Here is a 20,589-nt window from a genome sequence, read left to right as displayed (position 1 = left end):
AATGCTGCTTGCCCAAACGCTGCTTGCCCAAACAGTGCTGGCCCAAACGCTGCTGGCCCAAACGCTGCTTGCCCAAACAGTGCTGGCCCAAATGCTGCTGGCCCAAACGCTGCTGGCCCAAACAGTGCTGGCCCAAATGCTGCTGGCCCAAACGCTGCTGGCCCAAACAGTGCTGGCCCAAATGCTGCTGGCCCAAATGTTGCTGGCCCAAACGCTGCTAGACCAAAAGCTGCTGAGTCTCTGCTAGCAATGGGTGCAACATTTCGCTGCCTCAGCTACAGAGGGAGCGATTCTGTAGGGTCAGACAGGCAGCTTCTTAGCAATCCCACAGCTAGCCATTTTGACAAATTGCTGGCAGCAGGATCAATAGGGGCAGAGTCTCTCCACTGTCAGAATACACTGATAGGTGGCTGCAGCCGTTGATCAAGAAAAGTTTTCCAGCATGTCTCTTTGAAAGAAGTCAATCAAACAGGGACGGCAACACTCCATTCTGGTCCTTGCTGAACCAGCCAAATTTGGATCAGTGCATGGCCAGCTCTAAGAAAGCCCAGAGACAAATGATGTCTGTAAGTTGTAGCGGTGGAGTGTGAATTCCAGTATTTATGGGTGGTCTTCCAGCTAATTCTGCTCTAACAAATTTCTGGCATGCTCCGGCTATCTTAAAGCAATGTTTCTCCATTCTATGCTGCATCCAAGAGGAACGCACAAGCAAACCACGTGAACTAAACTATGTACTGGATTTTTTTCTTTTTTTTCTGGCTCGGCCTCATATAATAGTGGCCATTCAAAGCTGCTCCAGGAATGTGTTGACAACTGCCACCTACAATCCATCCATTTCCTTTTAATACGCTGAAGTACAGACTAATATTCTTCTGCCAAATGCATGTTTGCAAACTAGGGACAATATTTTCTTTTTTAATGGAAAAATTACATATTTATTTGTGTTGACCTGTCACCTGTGCTTTGCTTCCAGAAGGAAAACTGCTAGTATATTGGATATGAAGAATTACTTTATATTCCCTTGTTTTAAAGGGCCGGTTCACACCAGGAGTCACACAGGAACACACATGCGTTTCTGTGCGATTCCTGTGCGATTTGAACATTGCACCAAAAGTGGTGCATGCACTACTTCAGGTAGTGTTTAACTGTCCCAGCTGGGAAGTTGAGAGTTAATTGTGTTTCTTGGAGGGTTTTCCTGTAGTCTAAGCCCTGGGTCCTGTGTCCTATGAAAGGGATAGAGGCCCAGGCCCTCAAGGAGGAACTGCCTAGAAAATTCTGCCTAGAGAATTCTTGTTGCTGTTTTGCTGGTTCAGTTCCGACTGGTTTGGATGTCCATTGATGGGCCGGAGATGGAGTTCCCACTGCCCAGGAAGATTGCCAGGGCTTGCAGTCCCTCCTGAATACTCCAAACATGGACTCTGTGAAAGATGGACTCTTTCCTGTACAGGTATGCTGGGGCAGCTACAAGCCTGAGTTAGGGATTAGGAATGTTAGAGAAATGTTTGCACTTTTTTTGGACTGTCGTCTGTCTTTGTCATCATGGTCATTTATTTAGGTAAGGCTTTTGAAACTTTGCCTCTGCCTGGTCTGAAGTTACTGAAGGGGTGCAATGTAAGTCACCGGCACTTATACAGCTTGGGTCACTAGGTACATTGGGGTATGAAGATAAAAGTACAAGAGTTAATACAGTGTGAAGACATAAGTGGTTACCAAGATTAACTAATGTTTCACTAGCAGCCTGTCGTTAAGCATGTATATGTGGCAGGTGAGATAGCCTCTTGCAAAGGGGGTCATGTTGTTGGCACTCCTTTATCAACAATCGGTCTCCCATAGCAACAGGAGCAAATGTGCACCGCCGGGGCCCTCATCCTGTACACAGCCATGGAAGAGAAAGGGTTAAGAGAAGTACACCGATGGAGACAGTGCGAAGTACAAGGCGTGACTCCATACCTGAGGTAGCGGTGATACACTGGACAGGTGGAGAGGGCAAGGGCTCTGCATGTCCCTCCTAATGCACAAGTGCACAAGTAACTGTGGTGATATTCAGTACATTGAGAGAGTTCAATCAAGTTTAATCGTCTGTTCAAATTAAAGGTACCCTCTGTGTATGGCAGTGACCCTATACAAAGTGCCTAGCGTAGCCCAGAAGAACCCACCTCGGGTAGGCATCTCATGTGACTCTTGCTCGGCACCCAACAAGGAGGGGAACATAGAGGAGCCCAGCACCCTTCCCTTACATGTCGTTAGCATTGCGCATGGAATGAAGTTTCCCGCCCCGTGTTCTGGTGTGAACAGGCCCTCAAAGTACAACTACATTGCATCTGACTGCCAAAAACGCTATTTAATTCATTTATACTATTCAAAGTAAACTCCCCCAATCCATCCATGTCTTTGTGCTTTATTTTGTTGTAAAATCACTTTGAAAAACACTCCCGTTCGAAAAACACCCCCCCCGGTTCCATGCCCACTGGCGATTCTCCTCCCCCAGGCAACCCCGATTAAGCTCCCCCAGCTCCCCCCAACTGCTTCCTGCTGGCCAGGTTGGGAACCCAGATTCGGCCGGTGAGTAGAGAGTACCGGGAGCCAAGCTTCAGCCTGGAATGGGGGTCAGCAAGTGACAGGGAAGAGGGAGAATGGGAGGGGGGCTGAGTTGCTGCACCATGGACCTCTGGGTTGTACTTGCCCCCTGAGCTGAAAGTTGCTAGTCAGCCCCTGGTCATGGGTGGGATTCAAACCAACAACACTAGGGCTAAAGTGCTAATCACTTAGCCACTGTGCTGCTCATGTCTTGTTGTCTCCATGTGCTTTCCGGCACCTGGAGAGCTGCATATGCAACGTACAGCTGCCAATACAAGTGAATGGCTGTATGTTTACCCATGCATGTGTGTGGTGCTTCTCCCCTTTCACATTTAGGGAGCCGTACAGGCATGCATGGGTAAACACTAATGCAGGAGCCGTCAGCATTTACCTGAGCATGACATGCACAACCATTCACATGTGTTGGTGATTGTACATGGCAGATGTAGCTTCCCAGCAGTGGCGGCTCGTGCTCCATGGGGCGGGGGGGGGGGGTGGCCAGAGGACCACACTGTACCCCCCCCCCCCGACCACACCAGCTCCAGCCCGCACACCATACCTTCCCCCCCCGGTCGCCGGCTCACTCACCCTGGACTGGCAGGCAGCGGCGTCGGCTTCCCCCTCAGTCTCCTCCGTGGGTCAGGCTTCTCCTGCGTCTCCTCCCTCCTCCTCCTCCTTGGCCAATAGCATGGCTTCTCCTTTTGGCCAATCGGGAAACGGGTTTCAGGACCCACTTCCTGGTTGGCCAGGAGGAGAATCCGTGTGACAATAGTGAATATTCATTCGCTATTGTCACACAACTGGGTGAGCACAGGGCGCAATGCTCTGCGCCCCGAGCCCACCCTTTTTTGAAGCCTATTAGAGCCTCTGGCGCTAATCATGTGCTTAAAAAAAAAAACCCCATTGGAATCCATGCGTCCGGGGCCCTGCATGCAGATTAGGATAGGGGGGGGGGGGGGTGGCGCCCTTGCGCCCCCCAATGGACGGGCCCGCCACTGCTTCCCAGGCAGGGATTTTGCACCTTAGCACACAGGAACTAGTAAGCATCTGAGCTTTATTGCCCTTGTGTACCATCAAGAGCTTCTAGAAAATACAACAGGGATGGATCTTGCCACTGTAAACTAAAGCATCTTAGATGTGTTGGACTTGGTATATCAGTTTATTGCTTTCATACAATATTTATATTTTACTGAGATGGAGATTTTAATAATGTGAACAAAGCACAACATGCTTTTCATGATTCCAAAGCCCTTTGCTTTGCTGCAACAATGACTTGCTCTCAGGCACAGTTGCAGAATTCCATACTGTGAAGGACCTGTCAATCACGTCTATCTCTTTTATGTTTTTTGGTGAGAAGAGCACAATGGTGATGTATCTCTGCTAGTGGGGAAGCTCTTTTTTCTTCGGCTGGTCTCCTCCACCTGTGTTTTCAAAGCTTTAGGAGCATCAGACGTATAAGGGCTCTTTTAAGTTGCTGCAATTTAAGAACGGCTGTTGGCTGACAATATCTTTGAGCTTTTTTTTTATGTATGATTTATATTACTTGTTTTATTTGAAACGCACTAACCATTTTTAAACCTAACTTGGCTTGTCTGATGTTTGATAAAAGATCTGCCGTTCTCTGTTATTTCTGATTTAATAGATCCACCTTGGTTTTTTCTTCATTCCTAATTTTATGTAACAGCACCTCACAAATAACACTCATCAGTGCCGATTCACACATATGCGATGCGGGAACCCTGCGAATCCACTGCATCGCACTCTACTCACAGGCAGTTCACACTGCCATATGCAAATCGCTGGGGGTATCATTATAGGTTAACGACACCCCCAGATCAGATCGCATATCGCAGTGCGAACTGTCAATTCGGACATGAATCGGATCTCATAGGTGAAAAAAAGAGCCCTGTGCGACTTTGGTCTGAATGCGATACAAATTCAGCCATAAAATCTGTATGACCGAATACACAATGCGCAGACATCGCATGTGATTTGCAGAGCAGTATGCTGCGAATCACATGCAATGTCTGACATCGCATAGGTGTGAACCGGGTTGAAGTAATTTAGCCACCAGTAAATTAAAGCAGCAGGTAACAATCCCCTGCAAAGCAATGGCATAATGTGCTAGTATGCATCACATACTAGCACATTATGAAATACTTACCTTAAATGAAGCTTGATGATTTTCTTTTGCTTTTTTTTTTTTCGTTCAGCCAGTGGACTGAATGAAAAAAATTAATGGTTTCCTCTATCCACACAATCGAGGAAGATAGAGGGATTCTCCCCATAGGAGTAGGAGTATAAGACATAGCAGTATATTTACTGAAGGCAAATAGACTCTGCACTTTGCAATTACAGTTGCACCTCTGCAAGTGCAGTTACTCCAGAGCTTAGTAAATGAGGGAAAGCTATGCTGATCTCCCTCATCCAATCATGTACAAGCTAAAATGCTGTTTTTTTTAATTTTCCTTGTATGTGATTGGGCATTGTTTGTAGAGTGAAGCTTTGCCTCATTTACTAAGCTCTGGAGCACGTCAACTTGCAAAGTGCATAGTCTATTTGCCTTTAATAAATCCACCCAATGTCTTCTGACAGCAGCCAACTGAAAAAGGCCATTTGACAAAAGTCGCTGTAACGATTGATTTCTGTCGAACAGGCACAGCCACACATGGATCGAAAGATCAAAAGATATCTTGCTTGATTGCAATCTATCCTTGGCTAGCTTAAGGCCCCTTTCACACTGTAGAGTCCGCCGGCGGACTCTATTTATCTCAGCGGGGGATCGATCCGCCGATCCCCCACTGAGCAGGTGGATGGCAGCTCTGTCTCTGAGCTGTGTGCGGAGAAACAGCTGTCAGGTCCCCACTGTCCTCTATGGGGGAATCGGATGGGAACGGACCGTCTGTCCGTTCTCATCCGATCCCACCCGATCCGATCTGCTGGAAAACGGACAGGCGGATCTGAACGGTCTGCCTGTGTGAAAGGGGCCTAACTCTGTAAGGTTTAGTTTACACTTGTGGCTCTGGGGTGGTAAAAACTCATTGTTAAGACACCTTTTTCAGGACCCCCAATGGCTGCCCCTAAGCTGCTGTATGGGGGCATACACATGCAGCGTCCATGATGTTTAACATTATGGTTTGGCAAAAATGATTCCCAAATTACTGCCTGCTGAATGTGACCCTTTAACCACTTTACCGCTGCTCACTGAGCCTCTACCACGGCAAAGTGGTTCGTTATCGTCTGGCGAAGTAGACCTACGTCGCCAGACACTCCCCTTTCTCGGCGGCACGCTGTGACTGTATTCAGTCACAGCGGGAGTCGGGCCAGGGGAGGAGCGGCGGTGATCACCGCCGCTCTTCCCCGATCGTCGGGGAATCGAGTGTTGAGATCTGCCCGCTTGTGTAAACAGAGCGGGCGGTTCTCCTAAGTGACAGGCAGGGTCAGATTGCAGGATTTAGCATAGCTGAACATGCGATCTGTCCCTGTGTCACTCAGTCACCTCCCCCCACACATGTCAGTAAGCACCAGGCATACATTAACCCCTCCCTCTCCAATAAAATTAACCCCTTCCCTGCCAGTGTCATTTTTGCAGTAACAGTGCATATTTATAGCACTTATTACTGTAGTAATGTCACTGGTACCCCGAAAAGTGTCAAAAATGTCAGTCAAGGGTCCGATCTGTCCGCCGCAATGTTGAAGTCCCGCAAAAAAAATCGCAGATCACCGCCATTACTTGTTAAAAAAAAAAACACCAAAAATGACAGAAATATTTCCCTTAGTTAGTAAACGCAATAACTTTTGAGCAAACCAATCAAAATACGCTTATTACGATTTTTTTTACCAAAAATATGTAGCAGAAAACAAATTGGCCAAAAAATGATAAAAAATTTAGATTTTTACTTTTTTTGGGGGGGGGGAATTTCATATAAAAAAATGTGAAAAATATTGTTATTTATTCAAAATTGTCGCTCTTTTTTTGTTTATAGCGCAAAAAGTAAAAATCGCACAGGTGATCAAATACCACCAAAAGAAAGCTCTGTTTGTGGGAAAAAAAAGGACGTAAATTTTGGGTACAGCGTTGCATGACTGCGCAATTGTCAGTTAAAGTCGCACAGTGCCGAATCGCAAAAAGTGGCCTGGACGTAAGACAGCAAAATCCTCCGGTGGTAAAGTGGTTAAAGTGAATGATGTCACACTGCAGCTTCCCCTACAACTTCATGTTGCAAACTTTTAGGGATTAAAACAGGTGGAGAAGAGGCAACATAAAGCTTCCTTTCTGCCCATCAAACACTCTCTGAAGAGTGAATCACAACAGATTGCTCTTCTTATAGAATAGCTAGTGTAAGCAAGCCCTAAGGGAAGGTTCATCATAAATTCAGGTTCTTATTACTTAATACTTACTTCTGACATTTTAAATCCAGGCCGGCACCGTTGTGTTTTCTTGATTTGTTTGAATATAAAACCGAGCTAGGAAGGCAGTGTTTGAATAAGATATCTAATGATACAGAGCCCATTAAAATGCAGACTGAGAGCGGCTTATAGAGCATTTTCATAAATCCCTTTTTTAGCCTCTATTATCTATGACCTGTCTTCACCTAATTAGTTCTTAGTTTTAGTTGTAGCCAAAGGGAGAGGAATGTAGTGACAATTTGTATGTAAGGGAGGGGGATGGGCTGCCCAGGACAGCACTCTGATGCTAACTTCTAAGTGAACCATTCCTTTAAATGACTTGGACTTATTATATAAATTGTATTACTGTTTTCTACCTACATATTCACAAATGAAAGCCTCACAAAAAAAATTTGCAGCGCACATTGTTAAGTAGTGGTGACTACAGATTAGAGGGGCTTGTTATCAGCAAGTGTGAAGTGTCATCCAATCTACATGAATGGCCTCAACTACTTGAATGCACATCTCCCATCCCCCACAGCCATGTTCACACTGCTGAAGCTGTTAACTCTCTCAATGACCTTCCCAAACTGTGAGACGCGTCCCCCGGGGTTTGTCCTCCTCCGTCATCTTCAATAATTCTGATAGGAAACTGTTTATTATAAATATAACAATTTTTGTGAGCAACGCAAAAGAAGAAAATACCATCTTTGTTTTGGGGATCAATATAACTGCTATTCCCATTCAGTACATGAGTGCTCAAAGGGAATGTTTTACTAGGTGTGAGTCAACTGCTCCTGAGTCCTGACTGTGAGCTCTGGGCATCCAACACAACTGCTACTTTCCTTCATTTGTGTCCAAAGAATTAAAGAAGAGCTTCACCCACCAGGGGTTCATTTACCCCTTAACCCCCAATTACCTGGCCTGCTGGGTTGAGCACAAAAAAACATACTCGTCTGTCCAACAAATCCAGAATTGTTCTGTAGTAATTTACCAAATGCCACTACATGCTGAGTCCTGTGAAGGCCGGATGTCTCTTCTGGGTCCTGGAAATTGGGCCAAGGTGACGTTCACTGCGCACGTGCAGTGTATTCAAAATGGCCCCAAAGCCTCCTGGGATTGGTAACATCAGGCATCCCAGGAGACTTCACAAGGGTGGATGAAGGTTAGTCATTCTCACCTAGGTGAACTCAAGGTGTGCAATCTCCTGATAAGGGGTGGCGGGATCAGTAGAAATAAAGCAGAGTTCCAGCCTCAAATACCTTTTTTAACTAAAAATACCCATATAATAGTAATCCATCGCCCTTTACAGAACTGCTATTCTCATATTTACAAGGTTTACAGTATTGGATTTTAGTCAAAATCTTACTTTTAAAAATGCTGTCTGAGCGCGGCCATCTTGGATGTGGGCATCTGAAGCCGCAGTGTAATCTGCTGTGTCCTTCTTCCTGATTCCAGGGAGTGTTGTGGGAGTTCTTCCTGATTCCAGGCGCCAGCCCAGCCTATAAAAACACCGGGAGTAGCGCTAGATGGCACGCTCCAGATGACGTCGTAGTGACAAAACACGTAGGGCGTGGATTATTGCATCAGTACGTCACTTCCGGTAGTGGTGGTTCAGACCGGTGGAACGCGGAAGCGGTACAACCTGGCGGACCCTGCACACTGAAAGTGAACTCCTACAATGTGAGTGGATACAACACCTGCTTTCATCTTACATATTATATACTACGCAATGGAGGCTATTTTCTATTACAGCATCTGAGGAGAATCGAGCTACCCATTACAAGTGTGCGGTAAGCAATTACACCCAGTGGGGATCCACAGGTGCATACTTTCTCATTTTAACAGTATTCAACTAAGCACTTGATGCACTGGCTCACAGCAAGCACTAAACCACTTTGTATTAACCAAGTGGCGCCACTATATGGTTTTATTTAACGCACTATATGCACTTTTTATGATGTTATGATTTTAATTTTAAAAACGCATTGTTTTAAAACACACAGCACACATTTTATCTTTACGTTTTAAAAACGCACAGTACACATTTTTGTGGTAGCGCCTGGCACCAACAACTTTGCACTTTCTCACTTACACACTGCCTCAGAGGCAGGTTGGCGGCAGCTCACACCACCATTGCACAGGTTATTAAATATTCTGAAAACTCCTTAGCGCTGATATTAACCTTACCCCCCCACATCTTCCTGATTCCAGTCTCCTGGGAGTGATGACAAACAGCTCCCAGGATGCAATGCAAAGGCAGCAGTGATGTTGGTGGCCCCGGCCACAGAGGGGGGAGAAGGGGGAGAAGGAGGAAGTACAATCAAAATGCCCTAAAAATAAGGTAAGGGACCCCCGAAAAAAATTGAAAATGCCCAATTGTTAATCAGCATAACGAGCACTCCAGGAATCACTAAAGTTGCAAAATAGGCCGGAACTCCACTTTAAGTTTAGTACACACAATGAGATTATCGGTCGAATGATCGTCCGTTTTATTTTGCATCTTAGTCTCATTCTGTTACCTCCTGTTTAAATTGGCAGCAGGTTTAATAAAGCAACACAGGGAACAGGACCATTAGAATTTTTTACATGAAATATGCAAGGGCTTGTGATTAGATTTTGCACCAGGCCTTATACAGTATGTCTACTTGTACTTTCCTCAGATAAGCCAATTACGAGCTGGTGCCTGGCACATAAAATATGTTTCAAGTGGATCCATACCATCCTGCTCAACCTTTTTAACATTGAGGAACTCCTGAAAACATCTCCAGGTCTTAGAACAATGACCCTTCATTTGGTGGAAGGAGTGGGAAGAATGTTTCCCTTATTTTGATGGTCAGAATGTATCCTATACAGACAGCTATAAAGATAGTTGGGTTCATGCAGCTGACTTTGCCTTGTAGCATTAACCCCGTAACATTGCTGGTGCAATTATATGGGAGGTCAATCAACCACAGGAAACATTATCAACCTCTGACAGAACCCCAGGAAAACTCTGGTTGAGAATGGCTGGTCTTCATACATTGCTCCTGTGATTTTCATTTATTTCACATTGAAGTAAGCTGAAAGCAAGCTACAGCATTAGCATTAAAGCGGAGTTCCGGCCTCAAATACCTTTTTTAACTAAAAATACCCCTATAATACTAATCCATCGCCCTTTACAGAACCGCTATTCTCATACTTACAAGGTGTACAGTATTGGATTTTAGTCAAAATCTTACTTTTAAAAATGCTGTCTGAACATGGCCATCTTGGATGTGGGCATCTGAAGCCACAGTGTAATCTGCTGTGTCCTTCTTCCTGATTCCAGGGAGTGTTCTGGGAGTTCTTCCTGATTCCAGCCTCCTGGGAGTGATGACAAACAGCTCCCAGGATTCAATGCAAAGGCAGAAGTGATGTCGGTGGCCGTGGCCACAGAGGGGGGAGAAGGAGGAAGTACAATCAAAATGCCCTGAAAATAAGGTAAGGGACCTCCGAAAAAAATGTAAAATGCCCACTTGTTTATCAGCATAGCGAGCACTCCAGGAATAACTAAAGTTTCAAAATAGGCCGGAACTCCACTTTAATGAAACAGCCTTCTCTCTTTTTTGCTCTCTTGGGCAGCCCCTCACCCCTCTGGGAGAGCATTAGTAAAAGGCCCAACACTCATGTATGCAATCTAAAAAAGTATGTTGGTCTCTATCCAATGTAACCAAATAGAGAATTGGTTACAACTATGGTCTATGTTAATGACGCAAGGCGTCTCTTTTCCTATTGGCTTCCTTGGGTGGACGTTAACTTATCTGGGAAAGCTTTTAAAATAAGTCCAGCACTCATGTATATAATCTTACAAAAGGAATGTTGCTCTCCAGCTAAGGACCAATTAGGGTATCATAAGATCCATAATAGCTTACAGGAAAACTACACACACTGGTACTGCTCTCTTTACTCTATCAGGGCTGCCACAAAATACCCGGTATGGGAAGCATGTCACATCCTTCCAAAATGCAGTGTTTGGACCCAATCAGCCAATCACTATATCCTAAAACTGTCACTTAAAGCGGTAGTAAACTCCACTTTTGAACTTGTATGTACATGCAGGGCCGTGGATAGGGGGGTACCACCGGTGCTCCTTTATGTGGCCCAGGCAAGCGGGGGGGGGGGCAGGCAGCTGGGTGAATCGGATGTTTTGACAGGAAGGGTGATCAGCACAGCTGAGGGGGCAATTACTGGAACCAACTCCCTGTATGGCTCTCTGAAAGCTGGCTTCTTTATGTGGCCCAGGCAAGTAGGGGGGGGGGGGGGGTGGGCAGGCAGCTGGGTGAATCGGATGTTGACAGGAAGGGTGATCAGCACAGCTGAGGGGGGCAATTACTGGAACCAACTCCCTGTATGGCTCTCTGAAAGCTGGCTTCTTCTCCTGTCCCTTCCCCTGGTTTTCAACTGCTGCAGAGAAAGCCATACAGGGAATTTGTTCCAGTAATCGCCCCCCCCTCCACACACATGGCACAGATCACCCTCCCTATGCACTATACATTTACCCCTGCTGCCCAGGCCCCCCTGTGTGCCCACCTCCACACTACTGCCAGCTTTCCTCCTCTCCTTCCCACCAGCAGCTGCAAGGACACAATAGGAACTTTCAGGATGGAGAGTGGGGAAGGGTAAAGTAAATATGTCACATATACCAGCCCCTTCCTTTCCTGAATGAACACAATGAGTGATCAAAACTGATCACTTGTTGTGTCCATTCATAACTGAAGAATAGTAAACTTTGTTTATATTTTGGGGGAGGGGCTGTCAGGTTGGCTGTATGGGGCCCCCGTGGTTTCTAACAGCGGCCCTGCCTACAGGTAAGCCTATAATAAGGCTTACCTGTAGGTACAGTAAATATCTCCTAAACTTGTGGTGTTTAGGAGACATTCACACTGGAGGCAGCCAGTGATGTCACCAGCGCTTGCTCTCTGACGGCATACCCATGCCATTCCTTCAGAGCTCTGTGCCGTAAACCGTGACTACTGTGTGTGTATGCATGGGAGTGACGTCAACGTGGCTCAGCCATGCAAAGGACCTGAGCCAACAAACCCAGATGGAAGACTGGGGGATGATAGAAGCCCTGTTAGTGGAGACAGTGCACCACTGTAGGGCTTCATTCTTAGGTAAGAATTTTAAAATGTGCTAGTATATGATGCATACTAACACATTATACCATTGCCTTCAAGGGAATTTTTTTTTAAAGACAGTGGTCTAATACTGCTTTAAGGGTGGCGATGACATCACTAAACCTGACACATCCAACACAGTAGTAGGACTACCGATCAGGAGCAGTGTGGGGATGGCAAGTGTAAGTTTAATTAGGGGATAAAGGGAAGTCTTTAACATTTTTTATTTTACACTGAAATGCCTCTTGCTGTGAAAATATTACTTATCCTGCACCAGGGAACTAGGAATGTGCAGCTGTGTGTATGCCTAGTTCCCAGACCTGACGTCAAGCTTAAAAAGAGTCGTTCTTCTCAGGTTAACTGATGCATACTGAAGCTGCTAAACCTGGTCTGGGCATCTAAGCTTCAAAAACCTCTGGTCATGAAAGGGTGCAAAAAAAATGTCAATTTGTCCTGAATAGTGACTGAGTCTCTTTAAAATAACCTTTTATGTCCAATGGCATCCTGACATGACTTTATACAGGTGGCAAAAAAAATCACAATTTTCATCTTTGCAACCTTGGCAGCAGTGGTTAGATTGTAGGCAGGATTTTCCAGAATTATTATCCCTCTGATTTTTACCGCCTCCCTTAGAAGTCTGCACAGAGCTTGAGGTCAAATAAGAGGCATCTTGTTGTATGAAATATGGACTCTGTGGGTTTACTGGCTTGCCAATTTATTAGGCACTACATCCTTGGCAGTCAAAGAGTTACATCATCCATCAACTCCTGAACTGAAAGGGAAATTAAATTTAGGTTTGGGTAGTTTTATTTTATTCGTTTTTTTTTTTTTTTTTTTTAATATTAAGATTTTTAACTGAAAAGGAAAGGTAATTTTTTATTAACATTCAATACATTATGACTAATGTCGCAATTGTATACGCTACAGTGTATATTATTTTTTTATTTGCAAATTCTTTTTCCCATGAAAGTGGAATTACCCTTTAAGTGTTTTGTTCTGACTGCACACAGTCAATTAGGTAACCTAATAATAGGTTAAACCTTAGAGTTCTGCAAGTAAAATGTGATTATTCTTTACTCTCATATGGATAAGTAGATGCTAGATTTATTTTTAATTCTTTTTATTAATAATTTTGCAGAATTCCTGCAACTGAAACACTATAGGTTTTTGTCTGCTCACCGCTTCTGCAAACAGTGTGACTCCAGCTAACAAAAGATTTGCAGCATAAAGGAATATTTGCGATCAGCTGTTTTTCATTCCTGCACTACCCTGTTATTATAAACATAAGGTGAACTGCAGGCAGACTGTGTCAGTAGAATTCCAAAGTTGGTTTTTCCGCTGAAGGAAACTAGTGACAATATCTGTGTTCCCAACACACAAACAACAGAGGGCAGTGTTGAGTTATCAGATTTCAAATTAAACAGCAGCAAATCAGCTTTAGCTCAAGTGGAAAAGAAGGCTCGACAATAATTCAGCTTTTGCCCATATTTTAATATTTATGATTATTATGCATTTATAGCCATGTTAGAAAATATTAATTTTCATGGCTGTACTTCAAGATGCACACTTTTTTTCTTACAATGCAATTACATTATTAACAGTTGTGACACTCTGAGCACATCATTAAAAATGTATCATTTTACAGTCCTCAGATTAACTGTGTACATCACTGTGCACTCTTTTAAATGTAAAGCTCAATGATCGGGCAAAGAGCCTATGCGATGCTGTTATACATCCTATTATTAAATAGAATTAAAAATAATATATATATATATATATATATATATATATATATACACTGTATATAGCGGGTAAAATAAGTATTGAACATGTCACCATTTATAAGGTGCTGTTGACATGAAATGTTGACTACATGTCGGTAATAACCCATGCAATCCATACATACAAAGAAACCAAAACAAATAAGTTCAGAAATTAAAGTGTTTGTTACCCTAAAAAACAAAAACGGATCCTGTTCCCTGTTATACAGCACAGTGCTTGTGCTGTGTAATTTGGCCTCACCTAAAATACCTGTCTGATCCTGCCTGGTTTTGCCCTCCCCCTGTAAACTGACCACAGTATACCATGACTGCTGAGCCCTGACACCGTGGTCAGTTTACCTGCCTTTGTCATCCGCAGATCTCCTCTCTGCTCTCCTGTGTCCTCCTCTGTCCTCCTCCTCTCTCCCCTCCCTGCCTGTCAACTCCGTCCACTCCACGATCCTCTGCTGCTGCTGCTCTCATATCTATAGATCATGCCCTCTCCTCTGTTATAGAACGCTATGTGTCCCAGTGCTTGTGCTGTATATAAAAATGCAGATTATACCTTATATCAGAGTGTCTCCCGTCACTCACGTGACTCCTCGGATCTCTCTCCTCCCCTCCTCCCCGGCTGACGTCAGTGATTGGCCCCGTCCTTTTAACCCTATTTGCCTGAATATAAACTGATGTATAATCCCAATATATTCCAATAATATTTATCTTAAATTTTGGTAAAATAATACTTTCCAAAGTTAAAGGATATGTAAACGTAGCATTTAGTATTCCTGATATGTGCCTGCTGTACCATGTACTTGTATGATAATATATCCTGTTCTCCTTCTATTACTTCCTTTGTGTGAAATACCTTTTGTTCCTGCCAGTCCCTCTGCTTTCCTATAAAAAAAAGATATATTACCACACTAGGCATAAAAGGACATTGTGGTCAGTTTTCTGCCTGTGCTGGGAACTCTGGCCATTAACTGGGAAGACCAGTGTGCTGCTGTTTCTCCTCCCCCAGCTCTCTGAGCTCCTTATCCAGCTGAGAACAGAGGGTATGTAATGACTTATATAAAAGGGGAAACAAGGTACTTACATTGTTTTTTAAATATACACAAATGTTTTGCCTTTCATTTCCTTTTTAAACGGAATGGGTTGTTTTACAAGGTGAGGGTTAACATGTATTTTCATTTGGAACTCTTCTTCTAGTACCCTCCTTAGTTTGAGATCTTGCCCTCCCCTACCAACCCATTCTTGATCCTGGCTTCATAAGAAAAACACTCAACGTGTTAAAACATTTAAGGGACAATTATATTATTGCATTTTAACACACATTTAGCAATGCACTAAAACGCCTGTGTCCAACTTGCCCTTAGTAAAATTAGTGGCTGTTCCTATCTCCCATACCATATTAAAAAATATTACATTTTATTTTTATGCATTTTAGTGCATTGGGAGAATAATAAAAGCTAATGGCGGCACAACTCTTATAACATGTGTGTTTGCAACAGGTGTTAACATACCTTAGTCCGAGGTTTTTAGCCCTATCTAGTTTGAACTGAAAATTCAAAAGCACATGAAAACTGTGTCTCACTGTGCATTAGGAAAATTCATATTAATGCAGGACAATGCATCTGCCCAATACAAAAAAAAAAAAGAAATGCACCTCTATGCATACATATACATGGGCCCTTAGTCATGTCCTGAGGCAATTTGACAAAGATTGTTATGATGAAGACTTTGTGACGATATCTTACTTTCTCTGGTCTGTCTCATGACACTAAGTAGTAGATCCAAATGGATATACAGCTGGGCTGCATTCAAACACATGCAAGACACATTAATGGATATTACAGCGAGTGCATTATTTTCCAGAAAGCGTGTGAAGCTGAAATACAACATGGAAAGTGTGAAACCTGGCCAAGACACTGTGCAATGTGTTGTTTCTTTGTTGTGTTATTCTGTTTGGCATTATTGTGCAACAGATCATTAATGTGTTCTCAAACTAAACAGCTTTAATCTGGCCATATACACTATATTGTCAAAAGTATTGGGACGCCTGCCTTTACAAGCACATGAACTTTAATGGTATCCCAGTCTTAGTCCGTAGGGTTCAATATTGAGTTGGTCATCCCTTTGCAGCTATAACAGCTTCAACTCTTCTGAGAAGGCTATCCATAAGGTTTAGGAGTGTGTCTATGGGAATGTTTGACCAGAAGCGCATATGTGAGGTCAGGCACTGATGTTGTACGAGAAGACCTGGCTCACAGTCTCTGCTCTAATTCATCCCAAAGGTGTTCTATTGGATTGAGGTCAGGTCTCTATGCAGACCAGTCAAGTTCCCTCACCCCCAAACTCGCTCATCCATGTCTTGACCAGTGCACAAAGCAAGGTCCATAAAGACATAAGCGAGTTTGGGGTGGAGGAACTTGACTGTCTTGCACAGTCCTAACCTCAACCCGATAGAACACCTTTGTGATGAATTAGAACAGAGACTGCGAGCCAGGCCTTCTTGTCCAATATCAATGCCTGACCTCAAAAATACAAATGCCCTTGTGCAAGAATGGTCAAAAATTCCCATAGACACACTCCTAAACCCTGTGGACAGCTTTCCCAGAAGAGTTGAAGCTGCCATATCTTCAAGGGACGGGCTAATCAATATTGAACCCTACGGACTATGACTGGGATGCCATTAAAGTTCATGTGCGTGTAAAGGCAGGTGTCCCAATACTTTTGACAATATAGTGTATGTATCGAAAGCAGGGACTGGCTGAATTTGGATCCATGTATGGGAACTGTTGTTGTACAGAAGTTGACCTACTGATCAACTTCTATACAACCACCCTGTCAGATTTTCCTTGCTCGATCAGCGCCACAAGCCACACACTGGACCACACTAGAAGCCATTAATGTGAGAAGCACTCTAAAGGTATTGGATTTCCCTCCGCTCTTTGTTGGTTTATTTATCTATCTTGGCAGTCCCTATGGAAGCTGCCGTATTTTTTGTACTGCACAAAGCCTGTATATGACCTTTCCCCCTTTTTTGCCTTTTATATTTTGGGTTGGGCCGCATTCATAGTTGTATCAGTTGTGGATTTTTTACAAATGTTCCCATCCATGTGTAATAATTAAAAATGGCTGCCGCATATTTAATGAACCATGTGCTTGTAGGGGTGAGGTGCAGCCATGTGTGGATGACCTCACTACCTAGGAGTGGTCAAAAGATATGAGCACATCCTGTGGGAGGTCTTTCTGTGTACAGGATTATAAAAGGGTCAATTTGCATGAAAAAGCGCCTTCTTCTACCTCACCTTTGGCCCTTTCACATCCATTATGATGTAGCCTTGCTTGTTTTTTCATTTGGAAGGTTGGCTGTTTGGAAACATGCGGCCAAGACCCCTTTTTGTTGCAGAGATCTATTGGAAGCTGTTACAACTACCAAAGCTAAGTATTTATTCAATATTTTTGGGACAAGGGTTGTATGTTTAAAGTGTATTTGTTCATGGTAACTTTTATGTGTAAGGAAGCTTTATGTATTATGATGTCCAGTAATGGTAACTTTTAAGATGTGTAAGGAAGCTTTGTGTTTATGATGTCCAGTAAAGTTTTGTTTTATCAAAACTGCTCTTGGTGCCTGCTTTCATTCTAAATATTCACGAGATATGTCAGTGGCTGTCCAGTATACCTGAATTATAAATTTTGTTGTTATCCACCATTTGATACAATAGTCGACTTCGGCTGCATGTGGCCCGTGGGCCTCAGGTTGGACACCCCTGTTCTATAGGGAGGCTTCTATAGGATATGCAGATACTCCCTTGATCATCTCAAGATGTTTCCCAAATCCATCCCTCTACTGACTATTGGGACTTATATCTGTCCTTCTGGGAAATGAAACTTTCAGGCTGGCCAGTCTTGGCATATTAAAGACAATAGTATGTCATGATATTTTGGTACTTTCTTTTTTAAACCTTTTATTTCTTTTGTATAATATTATATAATTAAGAAATTACAAACCTGTGTCTGTGTGGCCCTTGGGGGTTGGCTTTCCACCCTGAGTGTATTCATATGCAGTCTGCACATTCACCTTGTGAATATAATATATGTAAACCTTCTCACTGTATGTATTTCTATTATATGTGTATATTTTTTTCTATCTCTGGTAACAAAACATAACCCCTCCATTCCCCTGAAGGAAACCCTTTGGGCGAAACACGTTGGTACTTTTTTTTATCCATCTACAGTAACTTTTATGATGTTTTTCAAAATCTTCTAAATCAGACCAAAAGGGAATGGTGTTGTGGTTTCAATATTCCCTATAGCAGCTTAGTGTGTCTTGAACATACAGAACATACATCAAAGACCTATAGAGTCATGTTAGGATCTATGAGGATTTATGTTCTATGTTGGCATACAATTAGAATTGATACGTGATTCATTTTAGACATAATCAGAGATGTTGCATCCCTTTGTTTTTTTTTAGATTTATATATTAAAAATATATATTTTTAATGTGTTTGCCGTTGTGAAAATTTCTTTGAGATCACCCAACTTAAAAATCCAATTTTCTTAATCTTCTCGGTTTTTATGTGGTTAATTCTTCTTGAGTCATCAGCCTGGAACAAATGTGTTGGCTGTTGGCATTCCTGCTATGTACACTAACCAGTGACTTACTAAGTAGTAAAGCAAGGATAAGTATGACAGCCATCAAACCAAGGCTTCAAAATGAGCTCACTTATGTTTGTCCTGACAAATATAATTAAGCAGAGTTTATATCATTGCATTGTAGTAACGCATGCATTACAACGCATTTAATGGCACTGTGCACAGGTTAGTGCACTGGAATGCCTTTCATTTTGAATGACTTCCCAATGCACTTAAAGCGGATCTTAAACCCCCTAAGCATGATCCCGCCTCTCCACCCCTCCTCCTATCCTCTGCAGGAATAACACTTTTTTTTCTCTTTTGTTTACTTTTTTTTTGTTAGAATGTCCGCCCTGCCTCCCCATGCACGTCACACACCTTAGGCAAATGATGCTCATACTGCCCGCTGTGCCTCCCAGGATATGTACATCACATATACCCAGAGGCATAGCCTTTCATTGAGAAAAGGAGGAGGGAGCGGGCCCATCAACGCGTCTTCAGGAGGCGTGTTGGCTGAACCTTGAACTGCCTAGCGATGATATCCTAAGGAAACATGGCGGTAATGGACTAAGTGCTGCCGGAAGAGAAGAAGCTCTCAGCTGGACAGTGCTGGATCCGGGTGGGTAAATATCAAAAGTTAGCAGCGGCAGGTAATGCTTAAAGAAAAATTGGGGGGGGGGGGGGGGGTGAATGGCAGAGTGGAGGCTAAAGTTCCACTTTAAGCAATGCACATATATTGCACCACACTGAAATGCTGGATAGCACCTACCATGGGCTGACATGTTGTGTTCCTCAAAAAGGATCAGGTAAGCACAGCAAAGGAGGCTTTAATGGGAATGCCTTAATGCCCTACCCAGCTGTAAAGCCAGCTTTAAAGATAATCAGGCAGTACAATGGGTTATAATATGATATACAATACATATGTAAATGACAACAGCACTATCAGCGAGTCTTTTTCTAATGCCTTTCAGATGATGTGATGTAAATGGGGTTGTCATACTGCCCTATATACAGTAAGTACCTGAAATAAATAAAATAAAACATAAATATCATGTGGGACATGTGCCTGTACAGTATGTATGTATTACTGGGGAGACACCTGAAATAATCTTGGAAAAGCTACATGTGCTCCTCACATGCTGACTATTCAATGAATGTATACCTCTCAAACTGAAAAGAAGCCTGTATACAGGTTGGCGAATGGGAGAAAAAGTCTAAAATACCATTTATTTGCGGAAAATCAACATATATGGCACCTTTATTCTCTCTGGTAGCCTCCCTCCATGAAATAAAATAGAAGTGGGGATTAGAGATGGAGAGGAGAGATGTATGAGATGAGAAAACAGAAAATAATGAAATGGCTTGGCCACGCAAAGCAAGTTTTGTGGGTTTGATTTGCCTTTTGATTTTTTTTTTTTTGCAGAGACTGCACAGTCAAGATTACCAAGTTAATGATTCTAGTGTTGCCTCTCTCCCAGCTTTGAGCTTTTTCCCCCCAGCAAGAGAATCCTAGGCAGGCTATACTGTACATTATGCAGTTTTCTTTCCTTCAAACACGGGTAAAGAAAAGAAAATTGCTTGATTCCCCCATCAACACAGTCAGTTGGGGAATCCCTCCCCCAGCGCTATTGTGTTCTGCCGGCGGGAGCGCAGGGATCCTTCCTAGTGATTGACCGATAACGGTTTTTCGTTACCGATACTGATATTTTGGTCAATGCATATCGTTATCGGCTGATATGGGCCTATATTTTTGTACATTTAAAAAAAATTTTTTTTTCTTTTCTTTCTTTGACAGGTACTCTTGTGGAGGGATCTGGGGGTCTAAAAAGACCCCAAACCCCTCCTCTGCACTTAAAAGCGTTCAAAACGCCAAGTTTGGCTGTTTTGAATGCTGTCATTTTTTTAATCTGGCGCCAGTACACATCATCACATCACTTCCGGGTTTTTGCATGGAGACCCGATCAGAACCAAATGCGGCTTGATCTGGTCTGCGGCAGCTGTGCAGGCTGGTTGCCCGGGTCTCCTGGTGGGACAGGAGATCCGGGCGAGCCGCAGAAGGCGGCGGGAGGGGGGACGTCCACTCCCGC

General features: G+C 43.4%; 1 protein-coding gene and 1 pseudogene across 3 annotated transcripts in view; both read right to left on the bottom strand.

The window, feature by feature from the left end:
• The window catches only part of RGMB (repulsive guidance molecule BMP co-receptor b), a 127,609-nt gene that overhangs the window by 87,230 nt on the left and 19,790 nt on the right, over positions 1-20,589 (bottom strand). The gene's annotated exons all lie outside the window — the stretch shown is intronic.
• LOC309543689 overlaps positions 1-20,589 on the bottom strand; it is a 28,717-nt pseudogene that overhangs the window by 1,202 nt on the left and 6,926 nt on the right. Inside the window, exon 3 of the transcript in view lies at positions 15,619-15,749. The product of the transcript in view is annotated as an uncharacterized misc_RNA (transcript). The remainder of the gene's footprint in view (positions 1-15,618; positions 15,750-20,589) is intronic.

This window comes from Pelophylax lessonae (assembly GCF_965119305.1).
Source record: "Pelophylax lessonae genome assembly, chromosome: 1".
NCBI lineage: Eukaryota > Metazoa > Chordata > Amphibia > Anura > Ranidae > Pelophylax > Pelophylax lessonae.
This window is presented reverse-complemented; position numbering and strand designations above follow the sequence as displayed.